Source organism: Camelina sativa, chromosome 12 (genome assembly GCF_030686135.1).
Source record: "Camelina sativa cultivar CO46 ecotype springtype chromosome 12, ASM3068613v1".
NCBI lineage: Eukaryota > Viridiplantae > Streptophyta > Magnoliopsida > Brassicales > Brassicaceae > Camelina > Camelina sativa.
In genome coordinates, this window is record NC_141891.1 from 31,453,023 (window position 1) to 31,468,151 (window position 15,129).

Here is a 15,129-nt window from a genome sequence, read left to right on the forward strand (position 1 = left end):
CCCTCCCCCCCCCTTTTTTTTTTTTTTTGGTTGTTTCGCAAGACTATAGTACATAGAGAACGTCGTAACTTTCAGACTGTGAGGAACCACGCAACCCATAATACCTTTTTGAAAAGCCCCAAGAGAGCTTCGGGTAAGGCAATGGGTCTTCGTACCATTGGACCATTCTCGAGGGCAGATTTTGACGTTTGAAGGCAGTTGAGATGTTTTTTTGTGATCCCGACACAATTAGTTACGGCTCCAAAACAGTGTTTGGACATGGTTATCACTTGTTTTTGGACGTTGGAAGCACGTCCAAGGTGACTAAACCGGTCCGCATATCAAGTGGGACCCACATCGAATGATCCATTCAGTTTTCAAAAAAGTATATATGCGATTGCATGGGATATACTAACTGATGCGATCATACCAGCACTAATGCACCGGATCCCATCAGAACTCTGCAGTCAAGCGTGCTTGGGCGAGAGTAGTACTAGGATGGGTGACCTCCCGGGAAGTCCTCGTGTTGCATCCCTCCCTCCCCCCCCCCCCCTTTTTTTTTTTTTTTGGTTGTTTCGCAAGACTATAGTACATAGAGAACGTCGTAACTTTCAGACCGTGAGGAACCACGCAACCCATAATACCTTTTTGAAAAGCCCCAAGAGAGCTTCTGGTAAGGCAATGGGTCTTCGTACCATTGGACCATTCTCGAGGGCAGATTTTGACGTTTGAAGGCAGTTGAGATGTTTTTTTGTGATCCCGACACAATTAGTTACGGCTCCAAAACAGTGTTTGGACATGGTTATCGCTTGTTTTTGGACGGTGGAAGCACGTCCAAGGTGACTAAACCGGTCCGCATATCAAGTGGGACCCACATCGAATGATCCATTCAGTTTTCAAAAAAGTATATATGCGATTGCATGGGATATACTAACTGATGCGATCATACCAGCACTAATGCACCGGATCCCATCAGAACTCTGCAGTCAAGCGTGCTTGGGCGAGAGTAGTACTAGGATGGGTGACCTCCCGGGAAGTCCTCGTGTTGCATCCCTCCCTCCCCCCCCCCCCTTTTTTTTTTTTTTGGTTGTTTCGCAAGACTATAGTACATAGAGAACGTCGTAACTTTCAGACCGTGAGGAACCACGCAACCCATAATACCTTTTTGAAAAGCCCCAAGAGAGCTTCTGGTAAGGCAATGGGTCTTCGTACCATTGGACCATTCTCGAGGGCAGATTTTGACGTTTGAAGGCAGTTGAGATGTTTTTTTGTGATCCCGACACAATTAGTTACGGCTCCAAAACAGTGTTTGGACATGGTTATCACTTGTTTTTGGACGTTGGAAGCACGTCCAAGGTGACTAAACCGGTCCGCATATCAAGTGGGACCCACATCGAATGATCCATTCAGTTTTCAAAAAAGTATATATGCGATTGCATGGGATATACTAACTGATGCGATCATACCAGCACTAATGCACCGGATCCCATCAGAACTCCGCAGTTAAGCGTGCTTGGGCGAGAGTAGTACTAGGATGGGTGACCTCCCGGGAAGTCCTCGTGTTGCATCCCTCCCTCCCCCCCCCCCCCCTTTTTTTTTTTTTTGGTTGTTTCGCAAGACTATAGTACATAGAGAACGTCGTAACTTTCAGACCGTGAGGAACCACGCAACCCATAATACCTTTTTGAAAAGCCCCAAGAGAGCTTCTGGTAAGGCAATGGGTCTTCGTACCATTGGACCATTCTCGAGGGCAGATTTTGACGTTTGAAGGCAGTTGAGATGTTTTTTTGTGATCCCGACACAATTAGTTACGGCTCCAAAACAGTGTTTGGACATGGTTATCACTTGTTTTTGGACGTTGGAAGCACGTCCAAGGTGACTAAACCGGTCCGCATATCAAGTGGGACCCACATCGAATGATCCATTCAGTTTTCAAAAAAGTATATATGCGATTGCATGGGATATACTAACTGATGCGATCATACCAGCACTAATGCACCGGATCCCATCAGAACTCCGCAGTTAAGCGTGCTTGGGCGAGAGTAGTACTAGGATGGGTGACCTCCCGGGAAGTCCTCGTGTTGCATCCCTCCCTCCCCCCCCCTTTTTTTTTTTTTTGGTTGTTTCGCAAGACTATAGTACATAGAGAACGTCGTAACTTTCAGACTGTAAGGAACCACGCAACCCATAATACCTTTTTGAAAAGCCCCAAGAGAGCTTCGGGTAAGGCAATGGGTCTTCGTACCATTGGACCATTCTCGAGGGCAGATTTTGACGTTTGAAGGCAGTTGAGATGTTTTTTTGTGATCCCGACACAATTAGTTACGGCTCCAAAACAGTGTTTGGACATGGTTATCACTTGTTTTTGGACGTTGGAAGCACGTCCAAGGTGACTAAACCGGTCCGCATATCAAGTGGGACCCACATCGAATGATCCATTCAGTTTTCAAAAAAGTATATATGCGATTGCATGGGATATACTAACTGATGCGATCATACCAGCACTAATGCACCGGATCCCATCAGAACTCCGCAGTTAAGCGTGCTTGGGCGAGAGTAGTACTAGGATGGGTGACCTCCCGGGAAGTCCTCGTGTTGCATCCCTCCCTCCCCCCCCCTTTTTTTTTTTTTTGGTTGTTTCGCAAGACTATAGTACATAGAGAACGTCGTAACTTTCAGACCGTGAGGAACCACGCAACCCATAATACCTTTTTGAAAAGCCCCAAGAGAGCTTCTGGTAAGGCAATGGGTCTTCGTACCATTGGACCATTCTCGAGGGCAGATTTTGACGTTTGAAGGCAGTTGAGATGTTTTTTTGTGATCCCGACACAATTAGTTACGGCTCCAAAACAGTGTTTGGACATGGTTATCGCTTGTTTTTGGACGGTCCACATCCAAGGTGACTAAACCGGTCCGCATATCAAGTGGGACCCACATCGAATGATCCATTCAGTTTTCAAAAAAGTATATATGCGATTGCATGGGATATACTAACTGATGCGATCATACCAGCACTAATGCACCGGATCCCATCAGAACTCCGCAGTTAAGCGTGCTTGGGCGAGAGTAGTACTAGGATGGGTGACCTCCCGGGAAGTCCTCGTGTTGCATCCCTCCCTCCCCCCCCCCTTTTTTTTTTTTTTTGGTTGTTTCGCAAGACTATAGTACATAGAGAACGTCGTAACTTTCAGACCGTGAGGAACCACGCAACCCATAATACCTTTTTGAAAAGCCCCAAGAGAGCTTCTGGTAAGGCAATGGGTCTTCGTGCCATTGGACCATTCTCGAGGGCAGATTTTGACGTTTGAAGGCAGTTGAGATGTTTTTTTGTGATCCCGACACAATTAGTTACGGCTCCAAAACAGTGTTTGGACATGGTTATCACTTGTTTTTGGACGTTGGAAGCACGTCCAAGGTGACTAAACCGGTCCGCATATCAAGTGGGACCCACATCGAATGATCCATTCAGTTTTCAAAAAAGTATATATGCGATTGCATGGGATATACTAACTGATGCGATCATACCAGCACTAATGCACCGGATCCCATCAGAACTCCGCAGTTAAGCGTGCTTGGGCGAGAGTAGTACTAGGATGGGTGACCTCCCGGGAAGTCCTCGTGTTGCATCCCTCCCTCCCCCCCCCTTTTTTTTTTTTTTGGTTGTTTCGCAAGACTATAGTACATAGAGAACGTCGTAACTTTCAGACTGTGAGGAACCACGCAACCCATAATACCTTTTTGAAAAGCCCCAAGAGAGCTTCGGGTAAGGCAATGGGTCTTCGTACCATTGGACCATTCTCGAGGGCAGATTTTGACGTTTGAAGGCAGTTGAGATGTTTTTTTGTGATCCCGACACAATTAGTTACGGCTCCAAAACAGTGTTTGGACATGGTTATCACTTGTTTTTGGACGTTGGAAGCACGTCCAAGGTGACTAAACCGGTCCGCATATCAAGTGGGACCCACATCGAATGATCCATTCAGTTTTCAAAAAAGTATATATGCGATTGCATGGGATATACTAACTGATGCGATCATACCAGCACTAATGCACCGGATCCCATCAGAACTCTGCAGTCAAGCGTGCTTGGGCGAGAGTAGTACTAGGATGGGTGACCTCCCGGGAAGTCCTCGTGTTGCATCCCTCCCTCCCCCCCCCCCCTTTTTTTTTTTTTTTGGTTGTTTCGCAAGACTATAGTACATAGAGAACGTCGTAACTTTCAGACCGTGAGGAACCACGCAACCCATAATACCTTTTTGAAAAGCCCCAAGAGAGCTTCTGGTAAGGCAATGGGTCTTCGTACCATTGGACCATTCTCGAGGGCAGATTTTGACGTTTGAAGGCAGTTGAGATGTTTTTTTGTGATCCCGACACAATTAGTTACGGCTCCAAAACAGTGTTTGGACATGGTTATCGCTTGTTTTTGGACGGTGGAAGCACGTCCAAGGTGACTAAACCGGTCCGCATATCAAGTGGGACCCACATCGAATGATCCATTCAGTTTTCAAAAAAGTATATATGCGATTGCATGGGATATACTAACTGATGCGATCATACCAGCACTAATGCACCGGATCCCATCAGAACTCTGCAGTCAAGCGTGCTTGGGCGAGAGTAGTACTAGGATGGGTGACCTCCCGGGAAGTCCTCGTGTTGCATCCCTCCCTCCCCCCCCCCCCCTTTTTTTTTTTTTTGGTTGTTTCGCAAGACTATAGTACATAGAGAACGTCGTAACTTTCAGACCGTGAGGAACCACGCAACCCATAATACCTTTTTGAAAAGCCCCAAGAGAGCTTCTGGTAAGGCAATGGGTCTTCGTACCATTGGACCATTCTCGAGGGCAGATTTTGACGTTTGAAGGCAGTTGAGATGTTTTTTTGTGATCCCGACACAATTAGTTACGGCTCCAAAACAGTGTTTGGACATGGTTATCACTTGTTTTTGGACGTTGGAAGCACGTCCAAGGTGACTAAACCGGTCCGCATATCAAGTGGGACCCACATCGAATGATCCATTCAGTTTTCAAAAAAGTATATATGCGATTGCATGGGATATACTAACTGATGCGATCATACCAGCACTAATGCACCGGATCCCATCAGAACTCCGCAGTTAAGCGTGCTTGGGCGAGAGTAGTACTAGGATGGGTGACCTCCCGGGAAGTCCTCGTGTTGCATCCCTCCCTCCCCCCCCCCCCCTTTTTTTTTTTTTTGGTTGTTTCGCAAGACTATAGTACATAGAGAACGTCGTAACTTTCAGACCGTGAGGAACCACGCAACCCATAATACCTTTTTGAAAAGCCCCAAGAGAGCTTCTGGTAAGGCAATGGGTCTTCGTACCATTGGACCATTCTCGAGGGCAGATTTTGACGTTTGAAGGCAGTTGAGATGTTTTTTTGTGATCCCGACACAATTAGTTACGGCTCCAAAACAGTGTTTGGACATGGTTATCACTTGTTTTTGGACGTTGGAAGCACGTCCAAGGTGACTAAACCGGTCCGCATATCAAGTGGGACCCACATCGAATGATCCATTCAGTTTTCAAAAAAGTATATATGCGATTGCATGGGATATACTAACTGATGCGATCATACCAGCACTAATGCACCGGATCCCATCAGAACTCCGCAGTTAAGCGTGCTTGGGCGAGAGTAGTACTAGGATGGGTGACCTCCCGGGAAGTCCTCGTGTTGCATCCCTCCCTCCCCCCCCCTTTTTTTTTTTTTTGGTTGTTTCGCAAGACTATAGTACATAGAGAACGTCGTAACTTTCAGACTGTAAGGAACCACGCAACCCATAATACCTTTTTGAAAAGCCCCAAGAGAGCTTCGGGTAAGGCAATGGGTCTTCGTACCATTGGACCATTCTCGAGGGCAGATTTTGACGTTTGAAGGCAGTTGAGATGTTTTTTTGTGATCCCGACACAATTAGTTACGGCTCCAAAACAGTGTTTGGACATGGTTATCACTTGTTTTTGGACGTTGGAAGCACGTCCAAGGTGACTAAACCGGTCCGCATATCAAGTGGGACCCACATCGAATGATCCATTCAGTTTTCAAAAAAGTATATATGCGATTGCATGGGATATACTAACTGATGCGATCATACCAGCACTAATGCACCGGATCCCATCAGAACTCCGCAGTTAAGCGTGCTTGGGCGAGAGTAGTACTAGGATGGGTGACCTCCCGGGAAGTCCTCGTGTTGCATCCCTCCCTCCCCCCCCCTTTTTTTTTTTTTTGGTTGTTTCGCAAGACTATAGTACATAGAGAACGTCGTAACTTTCAGACCGTGAGGAACCACGCAACCCATAATACCTTTTTGAAAAGCCCCAAGAGAGCTTCTGGTAAGGCAATGGGTCTTCGTACCATTGGACCATTCTCGAGGGCAGATTTTGACGTTTGAAGGCAGTTGAGATGTTTTTTTGTGATCCCGACACAATTAGTTACGGCTCCAAAACAGTGTTTGGACATGGTTATCGCTTGTTTTTGGACGGTCCACATCCAAGGTGACTAAACCGGTCCGCATATCAAGTGGGACCCACATCGAATGATCCATTCAGTTTTCAAAAAAGTATATATGCGATTGCATGGGATATACTAACTGATGCGATCATACCAGCACTAATGCACCGGATCCCATCAGAACTCCGCAGTTAAGCGTGCTTGGGCGAGAGTAGTACTAGGATGGGTGACCTCCCGGGAAGTCCTCGTGTTGCATCCCTCCCTCCCCCCCCCCTTTTTTTTTTTTTTTGGTTGTTTCGCAAGACTATAGTACATAGAGAACGTCGTAACTTTCAGACCGTGAGGAACCACGCAACCCATAATACCTTTTTGAAAAGCCCCAAGAGAGCTTCTGGTAAGGCAATGGGTCTTCGTGCCATTGGACCATTCTCGAGGGCAGATTTTGACGTTTGAAGGCAGTTGAGATGTTTTTTTGTGATCCCGACACAATTAGTTACGGCTCCAAAACAGTGTTTGGACATGGTTATCACTTGTTTTTGGACGTTGGAAGCACGTCCAAGGTGACTAAACCGGTCCGCATATCAAGTGGGACCCACATCGAATGATCCATTCAGTTTTCAAAAAAGTATATATGCGATTGCATGGGATATACTAACTGATGCGATCATACCAGCACTAATGCACCGGATCCCATCAGAACTCCGCAGTTAAGCGTGCTTGGGCGAGAGTAGTACTAGGATGGGTGACCTCCCGGGAAGTCCTCGTGTTGCATCCCTCCCTCCCCCCCCCTTTTTTTTTTTTTTGGTTGTTTCGCAAGACTATAGTACATAGAGAACGTCGTAACTTTCAGACTGTGAGGAACCACGCAACCCATAATACCTTTTTGAAAAGCCCCAAGAGAGCTTCGGGTAAGGCAATGGGTCTTCGTACCATTGGACCATTCTCGAGGGCAGATTTTGACGTTTGAAGGCAGTTGAGATGTTTTTTTGTGATCCCGACACAATTAGTTACGGCTCCAAAACAGTGTTTGGACATGGTTATCACTTGTTTTTGGACGTTGGAAGCACGTCCAAGGTGACTAAACCGGTCCGCATATCAAGTGGGACCCACATCGAATGATCCATTCAGTTTTCAAAAAAGTATATATGCGATTGCATGGGATATACTAACTGATGCGATCATACCAGCACTAATGCACCGGATCCCATCAGAACTCCGCAGTTAAGCGTGCTTGGGCGAGAGTAGTACTAGGATGGGTGACCTCCCGGGAAGTCCTCGTGTTGCATCCCTCCCTCCCCCCCCCCTTTTTTTTTTTTTTGGTTGTTTCGCAAGACTATAGTACATAGAGAACGTCGTAACTTTCAGACCGTGAGGAACCACGCAACCCATAATACCTTTTTGAAAAGCCCCAAGAGAGCTTCTGGTAAGGCAATGGGTCTTCGTACCATTGGACCATTCTCGAGGGCAGATTTTGACGTTTGAAGGCAGTTGAGATGTTTTTTTGTGATCCCGACACAATTAGTTACGGCTCCAAAACAGTGTTTGGACATGGTTATCGCTTGTTTTTGGACGGTCCACATCCAAGGTGACTAAACCGGTCCGTATATCAAGTGGGACCCACATCGAATGATCCATTCAGTTTTCAAAAAAGTATATATGCGATTGCATGGGATATACTAACTGATGCGATCATACCAGCACTAATGCACCGGATCCCATCAGAACTCCGCAGTTAAGCGTGCTTGGGCGAGAGTAGTACTAGGATGGGTGACCTCCCGGGAAGTCCTCGTGTTGCATCCCTCCCTCCCCCCCCCTTTTTTTTTTTTTTGGTTGTTTCGCAAGACTATAGTACATAGAGAACGTCGTAACTTTCAGACTGTGAGGAACCACGCAACCCATAATACCTTTTTGAAAAGCCCCAAGAGAGCTTCGGGTAAGGCAATGGGTCTTCGTACCATTGGACCATTCTCGAGGGCAGATTTTGACGTTTGAAGGCAGTTGAGATGTTTTTTTGTGATCCCGACACAATTAGTTACGGCTCCAAAACAGTGTTTGGACATGGTTATCACTTGTTTTTGGACGTTGGAAGCACGTCCAAGGTGACTAAACCGGTCCGCATATCAAGTGGGACCCACATCGAATGATCCATTCAGTTTTCAAAAAAGTATATATGCGATTGCATGGGATATACTAACTGATGCGATCATACCAGCACTAATGCACCGGATCCCATCAGAACTCCGCAGTTAAGCGTGCTTGGGCGAGAGTAGTACTAGGATGGGTGACCTCCCGGGAAGTCCTCGTGTTGCATCCCTCCCTCCCCCCCCCTTTTTTTTTTTTTTGGTTGTTTCGCAAGACTATAGTACATAGAGAACGTCGTAACTTTCAGACCGTGAGGAACCACGCAACCCATAATACCTTTTTGAAAAGCCCCAAGAGAGCTTCTGGTAAGGCAATGGGTCTTCGTACCATTGGACCATTCTCGAGGGCAGATTTTGACGTTTGAAGGCAGTTGAGATGTTTTTTTGTGATCCCGACACAATTAGTTACGGCTCCAAAACAGTGTTTGGACATGGTTATCGCTTGTTTTTGGACGGTCCACATCCAAGGTGACTAAACCGGTCCGTATATCAAGTGGGACCCACATCGAATGATCCATTCAGTTTTCAAAAAAGTATATATGCGATTGCATGGGATATACTAACTGATGCGATCATACCAGCACTAATGCACCGGATCCCATCAGAACTCCGCAGTTAAGCGTGCTTGGGCGAGAGTAGTACTAGGATGGGTGACCTCCCGGGAAGTCCTCGTGTTGCATCCCTCCCTCCCCCCCCCCCCCTTTTTTTTTTTTTTGGTTGTTTCGCAAGACTATAGTACATAGAGAACGTCGTAACTTTCAGACCGTGAGGAACCACGCAACCCATAATACCTTTTTGAAAAGCCCCAAGAGAGCTTCTGGTAAGGCAATGGGTCTTCGTACCATTGGACCATTCTCGAGGGCAGATTTTGACGTTTGAAGGCAGTTGAGATGTTTTTTTGTGATCCCGACACAATTAGTTACGGCTCCAAAACAGTGTTTGGACATGGTTATCGCTTGTTTTTGGACGGTGGAAGCACGTCCAAGGTGACTAAACCGGTCCGCATATCAAGTGGGACCCACATCGAATGATCCATTCAGTTTTCAAAAAAGTATATATGCGATTGCATGGGATATACTAACGGATGCGATCATACCAGCACTAATGCACCGGATCCCATCAGAACTCTGCAGTCAAGCGTGCTTGGGCGAGAGTAGTACTAGGATGGGTGACCTCCCGGGAAGTCCTCGTGTTGCATCCCTCCCTCCCCCCCCCCCCTTTTTTTTTTTTTTGGTTGTTTCGCAAGACTATAGTACATAGAGAACGTCGTAACTTTCAGACCGTGAGGAACCACGCAACCCATAATACCTTTTTGAAAAGCCCCAAGAGAGCTTCTGGTAAGGCAATGGGTCTTCGTACCATTGGACCATTCTCGAGGGCAGATTTTGACGTTTGAAGGCAGTTGAGATGTTTTTTTGTGATCCCGACACAATTAGTTACGGCTCCAAAACAGTGTTTGGACATGGTTATCGCTTGTTTTTGGACGGTGGAAGCACGTCCAAGGTGACTAAACCGGTCCGCATATCAAGTGGGACCCACATCGAATGATCCATTCAGTTTTCAAAAAAGTATATATGCGATTGCATGGGATATACTAACGGATGCGATCATACCAGCACTAATGCACCGGATCCCATCAGAACTCTGCAGTCAAGCGTGCTTGGGCGAGAGTAGTACTAGGATGGGTGACCTCCCGGGAAGTCCTCGTGTTGCATCCCTCCCTCCCCCCCCCCCTTTTTTTTTTTTTTGGTTGTTTCGCAAGACTATAGTACATAGAGAACGTCGTAACTTTCAGACCGTGAGGAACCACGCAACCCATAATACCTTTTTGAAAAGCCCCAAGAGAGCTTCTGGTAAGGCAATGGGTCTTCGTACCATTGGACCATTCTCGAGGGCAGATTTTGACGTTTGAAGGCAGTTGAGATGTTTTTTTGTGATCCCGACACAATTAGTTACGGCTCCAAAACAGTGTTTGGACATGGTTATCGCTTGTTTTTGGACGGTGGAAGCACGTCCAAGGTGACTAAACCGGTCCGCATATCAAGTGGGACCCACATCGAATGATCCATTCAGTTTTCAAAAAAGTATATATGCGATTGCATGGGATATACTAACGGATGCGATCATACCAGCACTAATGCACCGGATCCCATCAGAACTCTGCAGTCAAGCGTGCTTGGGCGAGAGTAGTACTAGGATGGGTGACCTCCCGGGAAGTCCTCGTGTTGCATCCCTCCCTCCCCCCCCCCCTTTTTTTTTTTTTTGGTTGTTTCGCAAGACTATAGTACATAGAGAACGTCGTAACTTTCAGACCGTGAGGAACCACGCAACCCATAATACCTTTTTGAAAAGCCCCAAGAGAGCTTCTGGTAAGGCAATGGGTCTTCGTACCATTGGACCATTCTCGAGGGCAGATTTTGACGTTTGAAGGCAGTTGAGATGTTTTTTTGTGATCCCGACACAATTAGTTACGGCTCCAAAACAGTGTTTGGACATGGTTATCGCTTGTTTTTGGACGGTGGAAGCACGTCCAAGGTGACTAAACCGGTCCGCATATCAAGTGGGACCCACATCGAATGATCCATTCAGTTTTCAAAAAAGTATATATGCGATTGCATGGGATATACTAACGGATGCGATCATACCAGCACTAATGCACCGGATCCCATCAGAACTCTGCAGTCAAGCGTGCTTGGGCGAGAGTAGTACTAGGATGGGTGACCTCCCGGGAAGTCCTCGTGTTGCATCCCTCCCTCCCCCCCCCCTTTTTTTTTTTTTTGGTTGTTTCGCAAGACTATAGTACATAGAGAACGTCGTAACTTTCAGACCGTGAGGAACCACGCAACCCATAATACCTTTTTGAAAAGCCCCAAGAGAGCTTCTGGTAAGGCAATGGGTCTTCGTACCATTGGACCATTCTCGAGGGCAGATTTTGACGTTTGAAGGCAGTTGAGATGTTTTTTTGTGATCCCGACACAATTAGTTACGGCTCCAAAACAGTGTTTGGACATGGTTATCGCTTGTTTTTGGACGGTGGAAGCACGTCCAAGGTGACTAAACCGGTCCGCATATCAAGTGGGACCCACATCGAATGATCCATTCAGTTTTCAAAAAAGTATATATGCGATTGCATGGGATATACTAACGGATGCGATCATACCAGCACTAATGCACCGGATCCCATCAGAACTCTGCAGTCAAGCGTGCTTGGGCGAGAGTAGTACTAGGATGGGTGACCTCCCGGGAAGTCCTCGTGTTGCATCCCTCCCTCCCCCCCCCCCCTTTTTTTTTTTTTTGGTTGTTTCGCAAGACTATAGTACATAGAGAACGTCGTAACTTTCAGACCGTGAGGAACCACGCAACCCATAATACCTTTTTGAAAAGCCCCAAGAGAGCTTCTGGTAAGGCAATGGGTCTTCGTACCATTGGACCATTCTCGAGGGCAGATTTTGACGTTTGAAGGCAGTTGAGATGTTTTTTTGTGATCCCGACACAATTAGTTACGGCTCCAAAACAGTGTTTGGACATGGTTATCGCTTGTTTTTGGACGGTGGAAGCACGTCCAAGGTGACTAAACCGGTCCGCATATCAAGTGGGACCCACATCGAATGATCCATTCAGTTTTCAAAAAAGTATATATGCGATTGCATGGGATATACTAACTGATGCGATCATACCAGCACTAATGCACCGGATCCCATCAGAACTCCGCAGTTAAGCGTGCTTGGGCGAGAGTAGTACTAGGATGGGTGACCTCCCGGGAAGTCCTCGTGTTGCATCCCTCCCTCCCCCCCCCCCTTTTTTTTTTTTTTGGTTGTTTCGCAAGACTATAGTACATAGAGAACGTCGTAACTTTCAGACCGTGAGGAACCACGCAACCCATAATACCTTTTTGAAAAGCCCCAAGAGAGCTTCTGGTAAGGCAATGGGTCTTCGTACCATTGGACCATTCTCGAGGGCAGATTTTGACATTTGAAGGCAGTTGAGATGTTTTTTTGTGATCCCGACACAATTAGTTACGGCTCCAAAACAGTGTTTGGACATGGTTATCGCTTGTTTTTGGACGTTGGAAGCACGTCCAAGGTGACTAAACCGGTCCGCATATCAAGTGGGACCCACATCGAATGATCCATTCAGTTTTCAAAAAAGTATATATGCGATTGCATGGGATATACTAACTGATGCGATCATACCAGCACTAATGCACCGGATCCCATCAGAACTCCGCAGTTAAGCGTGCTTGGGTGAGAGTAGTACTAGGATGGGTGACCTCCCGGGAAGTCCTCGTGTTGCATCCCTCCCTCCCCCCCCCCCCCCCCTTTTTTTTTTTTTTGGTTGTTTCGCAAGACTATAGTACATAGAGAACGTCGTAACTTTCAGACCGTGAGGAACCACGCAACCCATAATACCTTTTTGAAAAGCCCCAAGAGAGCTTCTGGTAAGGCAATGGGTCTTCGTACCATTGGACCATTCTCGAGGGCAGATTTTGACGTTTGAAGGCAGTTGAGATGTTTTTTTGTGATCCCGACACAATTAGGTACGGCTCCAAAACAGTGTTTGGACATGGTTATCACTTGTTTTTGGACGTTGGAAGCACGTCCAAGGTGACTAAACCGGTCCGCATATCAAGTGGGACCCACATCGAATGATCCATTCAGTTTTCAAAAAAGTATATATGCGATTGCATGGGATATACTAACGGATGCGATCATACCAGCACTAATGCACCGGATCCCATCAGAACTCCGCAGTTAAGCGTGCTTGGGCGAGAGTAGTACTAGGATGGGTGACCTCCCGGGAAGTCCTCGTGTTGCATCCCTCCCTCCCCCCCCCCCCCCCCTTTTTTTTTTTTTGGTTGTTTCCCAAGACTATAGTACATAGAGAACGTCGTAACTTTCAGACCGTGAGGAACCACGCAACCCATAATACCTTTTTGAAAAGCCCCAAGAGAGCTTCTGATAAGGCAATGGGTCTTCGTACCATTGGACCATTCTCGAGGGCAGATTTTGACGTTTGAAGGCAGTTGAGATGTTTTTTTGTGATCCCGACACAATTAGTTACGGCTCCAAAACAGTGTTTGGACATGGTTATCGCTTGTTTTTGGACGTTGGAAGCACGTCCAAGGTGACTAAACCGGTCCGCATATCAAGTGGGACCCACATCGAATGATCCATTCAGTTTTCAAAAAAGTATATATGCGATTGCATGGGATATACTAACGGATGCGATCATACCAGCACTAATGCACCGGATCCCATCAGAACTCCGCAGTTAAGCGTGCTTGGGCGAGAGTAGTACTAGGATGGGTGACCTCCCAGGAAGTCCTCGTGTTGCATCCCTCCCTCCCCCCCCCCTTTTTTTTTTTTTGGTTGTTTCCCAAGACTATAGTACATAGAGAACGTCGTAACTTTCAGACCGTGAGGAACCACGCAACCCATAATACCTTTTTGAAAAGCCCCAAGAGAGCTTCTGATAAGGCAATGGGTCTTCGTACCATTGGACCATTCTCGAGGGCAGATTTTGACGTTTGAAGGCAGTTGAGATGTTTTTTTGTGATCCCGACACAATTAGTTACGGCTCCAAAACAGTGTTTGGACATGGTTATCGCTTGTTTTTGGACGTTGGAAGCACGTCCAAGGTGACTAAACCGGTCCGCATATCAAGTGGGACCCACATCGAATGATCCATTCAGTTTTCAAAAAAGTATATATGCGATTGCATGGGATATACTAACTGATGCGATCATACCAGCACTAATGCACCGGATCCCATCAGAACTCCGCAGTTAAGCGTGCTTGGGTGAGAGTAGTACTAGGATGGGTGACCTCCCGGGAAGTCCTCGTGTTGCATCCCTCCCTCCCCCCCCCCCCCCCCCCCTTTTTTTTTTTTTTGGTTGTTTCGCAAGACTATAGTACATAGAGAACGTCGTAACTTTCAGACCGTGAGGAACCACGCAACCCATAATACCTTTTTGAAAAGCCCCAAGAGAGCTTCTGGTAAGGCAATGGGTCTTCGTACCATTGGACCATTCTCGAGGGCAGATTTTGACGTTTGAAGGCAGTTGAGATGTTTTTTTGTGATCCCGACACAATTAGTTACGGCTCCAAAACAGTGTTTGGACATGGTTATCGCTTGTTTTTGGACGGTGGAAGCACGTCCAAGGTGACTAAACCGGTCCGCATATCAAGTGGGACCCACATCGAATGATCCATTCAGTTTTCAAAAAAGTATATATGCGATTGCATGGGATATACTAACGGATGCGATCATACCAGCACTAATGCACCGGATCCCATCAGAACTCCGCAGTTAAGCGTGCTTGGGTGAGAGTAGTACTAGGATGGGTGACCTCCCGGGAAGTCCTCGTGTTGCATCCCTCCCTCCCCCCCCGCCCCCTTTTTTTTTTTTTTGGTTGTTTCGCAAGACTATAGTACATAGAGAACGTCGTAACTTTCAGACCGTGAGGAACCACGCAACCCATAATACCTTTTTGAAAAGCCCCAAGAGAGGTTCTGGTAAGGCAATGGGTCTTCGTACCATTGGACC

At 46.7% G+C, this 15,129-nt stretch overlaps 29 non-coding genes across 29 annotated transcripts; all 29 read left to right on the forward strand.

The window, feature by feature from the left end:
* The first annotated feature begins 395 nt into the window (after positions 1 to 395).
* LOC147932046 (5S ribosomal RNA) lies at positions 396 to 514 on the forward strand. The gene has a single exon (XR_015576210.1). It is a non-coding gene; the product is annotated as a 5S ribosomal RNA (ribosomal RNA).
* Positions 515 to 914: 400 nt separating this feature from the next.
* On the forward strand, positions 915 to 1,033 carry LOC147932047 (5S ribosomal RNA). The gene has a single exon (XR_015576211.1). It is a non-coding gene; the product is annotated as a 5S ribosomal RNA (ribosomal RNA).
* Positions 1,034 to 1,431: 398 nt separating this feature from the next.
* On the forward strand, positions 1,432 to 1,550 carry LOC147932048 (5S ribosomal RNA). Its single transcript, XR_015577299.1, has one exon. It is a non-coding gene; the product is annotated as a 5S ribosomal RNA (ribosomal RNA).
* Positions 1,551 to 1,950: 400 nt separating this feature from the next.
* LOC147932049 (5S ribosomal RNA) lies at positions 1,951 to 2,069 on the forward strand. Its single transcript, XR_015577300.1, has one exon. It is a non-coding gene; the product is annotated as a 5S ribosomal RNA (ribosomal RNA).
* A 395-nt stretch (positions 2,070 to 2,464) lies between these two features.
* Positions 2,465 to 2,583, forward strand: LOC147932050 (5S ribosomal RNA). Its single transcript, XR_015577301.1, has one exon. It is a non-coding gene; the product is annotated as a 5S ribosomal RNA (ribosomal RNA).
* Positions 2,584 to 2,974: 391 nt separating this feature from the next.
* Positions 2,975 to 3,093, forward strand: LOC147932051 (5S ribosomal RNA). Its single transcript, XR_015577302.1, has one exon. It is a non-coding gene; the product is annotated as a 5S ribosomal RNA (ribosomal RNA).
* Positions 3,094 to 3,490: 397 nt separating this feature from the next.
* On the forward strand, positions 3,491 to 3,609 carry LOC147932052 (5S ribosomal RNA). Its single transcript, XR_015577303.1, has one exon. It is a non-coding gene; the product is annotated as a 5S ribosomal RNA (ribosomal RNA).
* A 395-nt stretch (positions 3,610 to 4,004) lies between these two features.
* On the forward strand, positions 4,005 to 4,123 carry LOC147932053 (5S ribosomal RNA). Its single transcript, XR_015576212.1, has one exon. It is a non-coding gene; the product is annotated as a 5S ribosomal RNA (ribosomal RNA).
* Positions 4,124 to 4,522: 399 nt separating this feature from the next.
* LOC147932054 (5S ribosomal RNA) lies at positions 4,523 to 4,641 on the forward strand. Its single transcript, XR_015576213.1, has one exon. It is a non-coding gene; the product is annotated as a 5S ribosomal RNA (ribosomal RNA).
* Positions 4,642 to 5,040: 399 nt separating this feature from the next.
* LOC147932055 (5S ribosomal RNA) lies at positions 5,041 to 5,159 on the forward strand. The gene has a single exon (XR_015577304.1). It is a non-coding gene; the product is annotated as a 5S ribosomal RNA (ribosomal RNA).
* Positions 5,160 to 5,558: 399 nt separating this feature from the next.
* On the forward strand, positions 5,559 to 5,677 carry LOC147932056 (5S ribosomal RNA). The gene has a single exon (XR_015577306.1). It is a non-coding gene; the product is annotated as a 5S ribosomal RNA (ribosomal RNA).
* A 395-nt stretch (positions 5,678 to 6,072) lies between these two features.
* LOC147932057 (5S ribosomal RNA) lies at positions 6,073 to 6,191 on the forward strand. Its single transcript, XR_015577307.1, has one exon. It is a non-coding gene; the product is annotated as a 5S ribosomal RNA (ribosomal RNA).
* A 391-nt stretch (positions 6,192 to 6,582) lies between these two features.
* On the forward strand, positions 6,583 to 6,701 carry LOC147932058 (5S ribosomal RNA). Its single transcript, XR_015577308.1, has one exon. It is a non-coding gene; the product is annotated as a 5S ribosomal RNA (ribosomal RNA).
* Positions 6,702 to 7,098: 397 nt separating this feature from the next.
* LOC147932059 (5S ribosomal RNA) lies at positions 7,099 to 7,217 on the forward strand. The gene has a single exon (XR_015577309.1). It is a non-coding gene; the product is annotated as a 5S ribosomal RNA (ribosomal RNA).
* A 395-nt stretch (positions 7,218 to 7,612) lies between these two features.
* On the forward strand, positions 7,613 to 7,731 carry LOC147932060 (5S ribosomal RNA). Its single transcript, XR_015577310.1, has one exon. It is a non-coding gene; the product is annotated as a 5S ribosomal RNA (ribosomal RNA).
* Positions 7,732 to 8,123: 392 nt separating this feature from the next.
* On the forward strand, positions 8,124 to 8,242 carry LOC147932061 (5S ribosomal RNA). Its single transcript, XR_015577311.1, has one exon. It is a non-coding gene; the product is annotated as a 5S ribosomal RNA (ribosomal RNA).
* A 395-nt stretch (positions 8,243 to 8,637) lies between these two features.
* LOC147932062 (5S ribosomal RNA) lies at positions 8,638 to 8,756 on the forward strand. The gene has a single exon (XR_015577312.1). It is a non-coding gene; the product is annotated as a 5S ribosomal RNA (ribosomal RNA).
* Positions 8,757 to 9,147: 391 nt separating this feature from the next.
* LOC147932063 (5S ribosomal RNA) lies at positions 9,148 to 9,266 on the forward strand. Its single transcript, XR_015577313.1, has one exon. It is a non-coding gene; the product is annotated as a 5S ribosomal RNA (ribosomal RNA).
* A 399-nt stretch (positions 9,267 to 9,665) lies between these two features.
* On the forward strand, positions 9,666 to 9,784 carry LOC147932064 (5S ribosomal RNA). Its single transcript, XR_015575846.1, has one exon. It is a non-coding gene; the product is annotated as a 5S ribosomal RNA (ribosomal RNA).
* A 398-nt stretch (positions 9,785 to 10,182) lies between these two features.
* LOC147932065 (5S ribosomal RNA) lies at positions 10,183 to 10,301 on the forward strand. The gene has a single exon (XR_015575847.1). It is a non-coding gene; the product is annotated as a 5S ribosomal RNA (ribosomal RNA).
* Positions 10,302 to 10,698: 397 nt separating this feature from the next.
* Positions 10,699 to 10,817, forward strand: LOC147932066 (5S ribosomal RNA). The gene has a single exon (XR_015575848.1). It is a non-coding gene; the product is annotated as a 5S ribosomal RNA (ribosomal RNA).
* Positions 10,818 to 11,214: 397 nt separating this feature from the next.
* On the forward strand, positions 11,215 to 11,333 carry LOC147932067 (5S ribosomal RNA). Its single transcript, XR_015575850.1, has one exon. It is a non-coding gene; the product is annotated as a 5S ribosomal RNA (ribosomal RNA).
* Positions 11,334 to 11,729: 396 nt separating this feature from the next.
* Positions 11,730 to 11,848, forward strand: LOC147932068 (5S ribosomal RNA). The gene has a single exon (XR_015575851.1). It is a non-coding gene; the product is annotated as a 5S ribosomal RNA (ribosomal RNA).
* A 398-nt stretch (positions 11,849 to 12,246) lies between these two features.
* On the forward strand, positions 12,247 to 12,365 carry LOC147932069 (5S ribosomal RNA). Its single transcript, XR_015577314.1, has one exon. It is a non-coding gene; the product is annotated as a 5S ribosomal RNA (ribosomal RNA).
* Positions 12,366 to 12,762: 397 nt separating this feature from the next.
* Positions 12,763 to 12,881, forward strand: LOC147932070 (5S ribosomal RNA). The gene has a single exon (XR_015576023.1). It is a non-coding gene; the product is annotated as a 5S ribosomal RNA (ribosomal RNA).
* Positions 12,882 to 13,283: 402 nt separating this feature from the next.
* On the forward strand, positions 13,284 to 13,402 carry LOC147932071 (5S ribosomal RNA). Its single transcript, XR_015577042.1, has one exon. It is a non-coding gene; the product is annotated as a 5S ribosomal RNA (ribosomal RNA).
* Positions 13,403 to 13,803: 401 nt separating this feature from the next.
* On the forward strand, positions 13,804 to 13,922 carry LOC147932072 (5S ribosomal RNA). The gene has a single exon (XR_015575637.1). It is a non-coding gene; the product is annotated as a 5S ribosomal RNA (ribosomal RNA).
* A 395-nt stretch (positions 13,923 to 14,317) lies between these two features.
* Positions 14,318 to 14,436, forward strand: LOC147932073 (5S ribosomal RNA). Its single transcript, XR_015576024.1, has one exon. It is a non-coding gene; the product is annotated as a 5S ribosomal RNA (ribosomal RNA).
* A 405-nt stretch (positions 14,437 to 14,841) lies between these two features.
* LOC147932074 (5S ribosomal RNA) lies at positions 14,842 to 14,960 on the forward strand. Its single transcript, XR_015575639.1, has one exon. It is a non-coding gene; the product is annotated as a 5S ribosomal RNA (ribosomal RNA).
* The last annotated feature ends 169 nt before the right edge of the window (positions 14,961 to 15,129 follow it).